Genomic DNA, 9,211 nt, shown 5'->3' with positions numbered 1-9,211 from the left:
AGACACTTTTAATGGTGGGCAAAATTTCTCTAAGAATTGTTCACGCAGTGCCCATGTGGTAATTGCACCAGGTGGAAGTGCCTTTAACCAATCTTTAGCAGCTCTGTTGAAAGTGACTGGAAGCATTCTCAACAACATTGTATCGCGTGGAACATTCGGAACGTTGAAGTAATCAGCGATGTCATTGACTTCATCAAGGTGTTTGTAAGCATCCTCATGATCTTTCCTGGAAAATGGAACATCCTTAAGCGTGGAAAGAATATGTCCTTTAAGCTCGAATGTTGAGGTAGCGGGAATTGTGGGTTGCACTAAACCTGGACCGGTGCCCTCTCAAATTCTCTTCTTGTATGTCTCAATTGTCATGTCAGCAATGTCCGCAATAATGTTTGTTGGCTCGCCTTCATGTTCACTACTTTGATATGTTTCGTAACCAGTTTCCTTCTTATTAGGAGTGTTCTCGATGCCTTCAAAAGTGCCTTCGTCTTTCGGGAGGTTGCTTGATTCTCCTACATGCTTGCCTTTATTTTTACTAAAACCCGATTTTAAATCCTTGAATGGTGATTTCTTTGGTGTATTTGATTCTCCTACGTTCTTATCCTTCTTTTTATGAAAAGTTGACTATGAATCTTCAAGTGGTGGTGTCAAATGTATGTTTGATCCACGATTCATATACTAGTGCAACAAAAACAAAAATAAAAACGTAAAAACGAATAAAAAGTAATTAAAAATTCCTACTGATCGTTCCCCACGATGTGGTAATGATACCACCTCGTGTTGAAGCAGATAAACTAAACAGAATGCAAAAACAAAAGAAAACGTAAAAGAGCCGAGCTCATATCGTGAGCTTTAAGAGTTCACGTTGTGACTTCAATTCTGAAAAAAAAAATCTAATGCTAAAAATTAACTTCTTGCAGGTTTTACCCCACAAAAAGGATCGATTAACCTAAAGCAATTAAATTAAAGAACTAAAATAGTCGTTCCCTGTCAACGGCGCAAAAAACTTGATGTGTGCAAAAGATATCACCTATCTAGCTTTAAATTTATAACCTAACTACTTATTTACTAATGCACCTATAGGCAGTGTACCTAGTCAGGTTATAATATAGTAAAGTAAGTTGGGGTCGAACACATGGAACGAATTTAATTAACTAATTTAATTACTATAAATTAACCTAAAACAACAAAAAGTTAAAATAGTTTTTATCTGATTTTACAAGTTCAAAAAAACTTAAACAATTAACTAATAATCTCAATCAATATTCTAAAAACACTTTTGTTTAGTTCGAATCCACTTATCCTCTATGGGTAGCTACTAATTATGGATTATTAAAGTTGGTTATAAAATATTATGTTATTAGCAATTCAAGTCTAAATTTACTAATGTTTTCACTAATTCGTGAACTGCCTTGTATGGTCATACATAAGCAAAACACATAATCAGTTATTGGATGTAGATAAGTTATGTAAGATTTATCTAAATAAACACAATTATGGTCATAATTTATGTTCTCCAGCACAACTAAATTAGTTACTTTTATCACTTATCTAAGATTTGGTCGATCCTAGCTCTAGTAATTTAATGGTCACTAAACTACTAGGTAACAAGTTCATGTAATTTAATAGTCGCTAAGCTACACAGAACATGAATTCAAGCAATCAAAGTATCCAATATGTAACATCCCGGGTTTCATGTATTTTCAAATCCTTCCTTTGGTTTTTAATTACGTCATTTTTGGGTCCTTGCATTATAAAGATGTAGCCCTAAGAAGCCCTAGTAGCAAAATGGTAATTTTGGGAGCAGGAGTAGTACGTTGGGCATACATGTGAGTACGCTAAGCGTACTAGGGCGCGTCCTAGTACACTGGGCGTACTAATGTCCGAGTGAAACCCTAATTTTTAGGGTTTGAGAAGTATTTAAACACCTTTATGGATCATTTAGCCTCACCCTTTTAGCCTCCAAGTCCTTGAGCCGTTCTTGTAACATCCATAAAATTTCAGTAAAATTAAAACTTTTTCAAACATCCAAAAGCCATTAGCTATTACAAAATGTTTTCAAAATACTTTCATATCAGAGTTTCCCAGAAACCATAAGTCCAAAATGGGAGGATGTGTACGGTCACACCTTTGCCTTGCCAAAACATTTGAAGCGCCTGAAACAATAAACTGAAACCGTAAGCACAAAGCTTAGTGAGTTCCCCCAAAGTACCAACACACAAACAATAGCACATATACAAATAACAGCATGCAATGGGTCCACAACTAACAGACTGGATAACCCCTGAGCCCACAGCATAAGTCTGGCTTGCCCCCTGGGCCCGCAGCTTATGTCTGGCTTGCTCCCCGGCCCATAGTACGAGTCTGGTATGCTCTGCCCGACCCTCAGCTCGTATCTGGAATGCCCACAAGCCCTTAGTATGAGTCTGGCATGCCCTTCCCGGCCCTCAGCTCATATATGGATTGCTCCAATACACTCAAGCCCTCAGTATGAGTCTGGCATACCACTCGGTTCTCAACTCGTATCTGGAATGCTAATGTGCCCTTAGTATGAGTCTGGCATGCCCTCCCTTACCCTCAACTCATATTTGGAATGATAATGAGTCCTCAGTATGAGTCTGGCATGCCCTCCCTGGCCCTCAGCTCATATCTGAAATACTCTAGGGTTTGTTAGCTACAACACAAAGCAGTACAACCTCAACCTAACCCACACAATATGTCCACATGTAATAGATAATATCCTATACAGATAATCAGACAATATCACAGGCAGTCCTACATATCTACCATACTAGCATGTCAATAACTAGCATACCCATGCATATCTATTCCGTACTTGGTATGTCAACAATATCAGGATATCAACCAAAGGGTCGCCATTGGTGCCTTCGACCCTGTTAGTACAGTGAGGAAAACTCACCTCACGCCGTCGAAACACGCAAATGATACCTGACCGCTGACTGCCAGATCCTAAACCACCATCATCAAGACTACACCCCAGCAAAGTTGATTCCTTGAGTACTCTCTGACTGCAGATCCGCTAGCGGATACCAAAATGACAATCATCAGCATCTAGTCACTGACCCATATAATGAGTCCAATAAACAGGGTAAAAGATCTTTTTACCCTTCCTCAAACTTGGCACAAAGCCAAGGCCTAACCAGATGACAAAAGGTTCAATATCAAAATAAACTCTCAAGTCCAATTATGGCCCAATTTTCCAAATTCGGCCTAATGGCCTTCACTCAAGAAGATCCAGTAAGCTAAAAGCCCAAACCATGAAATACCAGACGGTCTATCACACCCACTGCAAGCCAAACCCAAATCTTGATCCAAAGGCCCAAACCACTTCAAGCCCACACTTGGCTTAATTTTCCAAATTGGGCCCAACTTCTTATTGGGCCTTATCCAAAGGTCTGATCCTCTACTTAGCCCCAAAACACACTTATCTAGTCAGTCCATTAGGGCCCAAGTATCAAAGCCCAAAATGGCCCACTACCCGAAGCCCAAAGTCTGAAATTCAATAGGGGACGTACGCGGGGCGTACCCCTTCGATACGCTGGGCGTGCCTCGCCTCGCATTGACCCATTACAGGGGTTTGACTCTGATTGTGGGGTGTACATAATTTACGCGGGGCGTACCCTCGCATGACATAAAACTTTCATAAGTGCTTAATGGATCAAGCACTTGAGCTCAAACTTCAGATCCACTACTCAAATGTGCTCTAGAACCATAAAGTTTCAAACTTTAAGACTTTGGTCGACTAAAAAGGGCTTAAAACATGGTCTTAATCCATTAAGACATCCTACAAAGAATTAGGGACCAAACTAGCTCAAGGGACCTCATTTTTATGTCTTAAGACCCATCATAGGGTCTGAAAGGATAGATTAACTCGACCAAAACAAAGCATGCAAAAAATAACACTCTTTAGGACAATAAGGATACCAAAAGCAACACAAATTAGATCCAACCAATCTAAGCACAAAGGTAGGAACTTTATACCTTTTGAAGCTTCCCCAGAAGATGAAAACTCCCGATCTACAAGCTTGATCCCTTCCTTGACTCCTTTGATGCACTAAATTCTTCTTCAACTACCCAAGAGGCACCCTTTTAGCTCACACACACAAAAGAAAGGCTATGATTTGGGGAAAACGGCTCAAACTATGGAGGTTGGAAGGATAAAGGGTAATGAGCTCATAAAGACACTTATATACCACTCAAACCCTAAATATTAGGGTTTCATCCTGGCACTCGTACGCCCAACGTACATATGTGTACGCCCAGCGTACTCACATGTATGCCCAACGTACTTCTCAAGTTCCCAAAATCATCCTTTTTCCCACTAGGGCCTCCCTTTGCCACTTCTTTCCAAACCAAGGGCCAAAATGACATAATTCCAAGTCCAAGGGATGAACTTGAAGTTACTTGAAATATGGGGTGTTACAGTTCTTAGCAAACCCTAACCTCATAAGAGAGTGTTTTGAGCTTAAAGTGTGTTATGTGTGTGCTTAAAGGAGAAGGAAGTGCATCAAGGAGTCTAGAAGGGAAAGAAAGCTTGTGGATCTTGGATCATCATCTTCTTGGGAAGATCCATGAGGTAAAAAGTTGCTACCTTTATATTTGGTTTGTTTTGATCTCATCTTGGTAGCTTTATGGTGTTCTTTTGTCCTAAAAGTCCCATTGTTGTGCATGTTTGGTGTTGGACATTTTGGGTTGTCCTTTCGGACCCTAGGAAGGGTTCTAAGACATAAAAATGAGGTCCCTTTATCTAGTTTGGTTACATGCTTCTTATTGAAGGTGTTAATGGATTAAGACCATGTATTAAGGACTTTTTGGACGTCTAAAGTCATAAAGTTGGAGACTTTATGACTCTAAGGGGCATTTGGACCATGGATATGAAGTTTGGGCTTAAGTGCTTAAGCCATTAAGCACTTATTGAGATTTTGGACTCTGCGAGGGTATGTCCCGCGTACTCGGTCAGCCACCCTGTTGTGGGTCAATGCGAGACGGTGTACACCCAGCGTACCGAAGGAGTACGCCCCGCGTACGCCTTCTGTTGGACTCCAGACTTTGGGCTTCATGTTTTGGGCCACCTTTTTGAGCTTGAATGCTTGGGCCCTTATTGGTCTATCTGAGTATGAGTGTTTTGGGCCAAGTGAAGAGTTGGACCTTAGGGTAAGGCCCAAAAAGGAGTTTGGGCCCAATTTGAAAAAATGGGCCAATGACGGGCCTTGTATAATTTTGGGTTTTTTTGGATTAAGATTTGGGTCTGGGTCTTGCCTAATTATGGACAGGGTAAAGTGGCCATTTACCCTAAGTTTGGGTCATTGGTCAAGGGCAGTGATTCGATTATTAATTGGATGTTTATTTGTTGTGATAGTTTGGGATTTTAGTGGGCCAACAACCGGAGGTTATTGTGTGATTTGTCAGTGTGAGGTGAGTTTTTCCTCACTGTACTTTTGGGTCAAAGGCACCAATGCCAACCCTTGGATTGATATCATGTTGTGCATGTTATGTTATAGTGATCTGTTAGATCAGTATCATGGTAGATAGGATGATGTTATGCTTAGTGATCTGTAAGATTTGTCTATTTGATTGCTAGCTGGTTAATAGTATGGTTATCTGTATTATGTGCACATGATTGGTTGGTGGCTGAGGCTTCACTGCTTTCTGCGTAAGCCAACAGGCCGGGGCATTCCAATCTGATGGTTGAGGGCCTAGGGTATTCCATCCCGAGGATGATTGGACACATAGTATGTTGCCATTCTAACCCGATGGTTGAGGGGCCTGGGGTATTCCTGTTGGATTAGGTGTCTAAGCCCATAACTATAATTGGTATGTACTTGACCCGAGAGTAGCATGATCCATTTGGGTTGCATGGCACCGGAACAATTTGTAAGGATGGACTTTTGAGAAGAGCATATTCATGATTTATTAATATATTATAAGTTCTAATATATTAATATGAAATCATATTATTTAATTAGTATTGATCAAAAATTAGTTTGGAATTAATTTTGTGATCAAAAGAGACTAATTAAATATAAGGGGTTGATTTGGTAAAATCATTCATTCTTATGGTGTGGGCTAATGATCCATGATTCCTTAGGTTGGGCTAAACCCATGTGACAACCCATGGATGATCCATGGAGGTTTAAACCCATGGAGCCTAAGGAATATGGAAGGTCATGCACATTAGGGTTTACATGGTGTAACCCTAGTTTCGCCACACTATATAAGAAACCCATTAGCTCCTAAAAATGGCACCCTAGTGTTCTTGGAAGAACTATAGCCGATTTTGAGTGCAAGTATTCTCTCTCAAGTCCTCCATTGTTGGTGGTGTTGTGTGATTCCATTTGAGGTGCAACACTTGGGGCACTAAGTTCTTAAAGGCCAAAATCAAGAAGTTCTACAAGCTACAACTAAGAGGTAACTATATAACTCCCTTTTATGTTGATTATATCATTTTGTATGCTAGTTGTAGGATTAATGCTTTGGAAACAATATTGCATGTATAATTAGAGAAAACATAGATCCAAAGCATTTAGGGTTGTATGTACACCATAGGATGTTGTAATATACTAAAAACCAACAGTGGTATCAGAGTCATGGGTTATTTTCTATTATACTTGATGTTTTATTGGTTTTCAAAGTGAAAAAATCGAATTTCCTGCCTTCTGCCCAGTGAACTCGCCGAGTCCACTAGGTGACTCGCCGAGTCCCCTCATAAAATGGCCAACTCGACGAGTCCAGTTCATGTACTCGCCAAGTTGGTGCTCCAGTGGGCAGATTTTCGACTTTTGGCCACTAATTGGATCAGAATCATTACCCCAAACTGTTTTTTGAACCATGAAATGTGTTTTTTGATATGGTATTGTCATAGTTTCAAGATTTGTATTAGTTTATATGATAGACTAATTTCTTGTAAATAGTTTATATGAATTATCTTGACTTATGAGTTTAATCTAGATCATAGAAATATTATTTGATAGTTTTTGTTTGTTAAAATGTTGATCTAAATGCCTTTTACGAACTCCATAACTAGTCCTCAAGTTATGGAAAATGAAAAGTTTTTCATAAATGTGTTTTTATGAACTCCATAACTTGTCCTCAAGTTATGGAATTTCAAGAATCTCATTTTTAAAGGTCACTTTAAATGGTTTTAAGGTCTTCCATAACTTGTCCTCAAGTTATGGAACTTGAAAAGTTTTTCATAAAAGCCTCATTAAACTCATAAGTTAGAGAAATGAAAAGGTTTGACAAGTTTCAAAACTTGCCCTCAAGTTTTGGAATTTGTAAAGTCTCACTTTTGAATACTTTAGTTTCAAACCCTAGAGTTTTAAAAGTTAAAATTCTACCCTTATACTTTATATTATTATAAGTTTAATAATTATATATATGTATAAGACAAGTCAGTCTTACCGTTAGTCCATAAATGTTCCATTGGGTATGTTGCAGTCTATGAGATTTTAGGCTTGATGTTTACTGAGTGTTGTGTTTTGTTCTACATAAATTGAATACTCAGTTAGTTGTATCATATTATGTATTATTATGATGTGTGAAGTATGATCATTTTCAATTACAGAAACACCAAGTTCTATTACATAAAAAGTAAATCACATGACGGGTGTGTGACACTATGAAATCTAAATAACGATTCAATTCTACAAAGATAAATGCTACGATTTTCCTGGGTGAGGGTCTATTAGTGGTGGTTTAATGACCTTCATCGTTTCCCATTTAGAGGGAGTTGAAGCGGATGCACTAGCTCTGCACATGTAAGTATGTAACGCTGACATGAAATGGAATAAACGAAACGGTGATGGTGTGTACCTCTATGCGTCGAAGTCATATCAATCGTATAAAAATATCTAGTGATGTAGTGGCCCCATTTATGAGAATTATCGGATACCCCACATTGGATCTCTACGTGTCAAAGTTTTATCGATTTGCAAAATTGAACAAGGTGGTATTGGCATTGCGAGATGAAGCTTCTATTTGGCGTTGGTGTTATGTTTTGGTGGGACAACATAGACAACATATCCTGAAGCTTTCAGAAGTAAGACGGACCTTGTCGTCGTATCTTCACATTAATTGTCTTTCCGACCCACTGGAATCCAAAGCTTGTGGGGTACCAGGATAGTCATACAAGTTCTTGATAAGTTGGACTAGAAAAAAAAAACCATGTGATGGTTTCGAAGAACGAAAATCCCTCAATGTCGTTAACGTCGTAGATAGTTTTGTTTTACATGACGAGAAGTCCAATTGCAATATGTTGGTTGAACTGTTAATTTAGATAAGAAAATGCAGTTTGTTTATGTATATATATTGATGAGTGTTCCCACATTGGTGTGTGAAGGATTCCAAGACGATTTTATAGATTTATCTTGTAGAGAGTTGGTCACCGGGCCTGGTAACGTTTGCCTGTAACCCAAGTGGGGGTATCAAAGTGGGTTGGATTATGATTTGGTCCAGTTTGGTTGGGTCTGGTGGTGTGTAATTTGACTTGCCCGTTCCAAGTCGAGAGCTGGTTCAAGTGGCTTGAGCGAAGGCTTTGGGTCTCTTGGAACCTAGAGAAGGGGGCAATGCGTTAGGCTGGCTTCACAGAGCTGCGACAACTCCTCGCTTCCGACAGTGGTAGGATTACAAGTCTTGGCTCTTCAGGCCCATATTGCCGACTAGTCCGATTCAAATGGTCACCCACTTTTTAAAATTTTTACCTCAAAACATTTATTGTTTGTCCATTTTGTCACAGTGATGAGTCATACATAATAACCGTACCTTGTCCTGTTTCATCTCCTGATGAAAATATGTCATTAAAACCACCTGATTTTTGAGTCTCTTGGAACTTCCCATATTGTTAACATGAATGAAACCCTTCAAAGGTCCTTATAGTATACAAAAAGCCAGGTCCATGGGCTGAACTATGGGAGTGCGTTCACATGAAAACATCAGACAGCAAAGACTTTCAAATCTCTAAGCCTATTTTAAGCTAATTTTAAACATTGAACTGAGTATTGGAGGGGTGCGCCTGGCCTTGGCTGTAGTGTAAGACCAAGGCGACGCATGAAGAACCCCAGCAGCAAGCTACTGTAACGGGCCTTCCCCCATAAAAAATAAGATTAATATCGAGTGGGCCGATGGCCCACATATCAGATATTAAACTGATAAGAACAGATACTACACTTGATCTTAGCCAAAAGGCCGAGAAAGGTAT

The 9,211-nt window shown here is 39.4% G+C and overlaps 1 non-coding gene across 1 annotated transcript; it reads right to left on the bottom strand.

Annotated features, from left to right (window-relative positions):
* Window positions 1–9,014: 9,014 nt before the first annotated feature.
* On the bottom strand, window positions 9,015–9,211 carry LOC145118213 (U2 spliceosomal RNA). The gene has a single exon (XR_013713178.1). It is a non-coding gene; the product is annotated as a U2 spliceosomal RNA (small nuclear RNA).

The sequence above is a fragment of the Lactuca virosa genome, chromosome 5 (genome assembly GCF_052849685.1).
Source record: "Lactuca virosa cultivar CGN04683 chromosome 5, Lactuca_virosa_CGN04683_v6, whole genome shotgun sequence".
Lineage (NCBI taxonomy): Eukaryota > Viridiplantae > Streptophyta > Magnoliopsida > Asterales > Asteraceae > Lactuca > Lactuca virosa.
The sequence above is the reverse complement of the archived record's forward strand: the minus strand, read 5'-3'. Positions and strand labels throughout refer to the sequence as shown.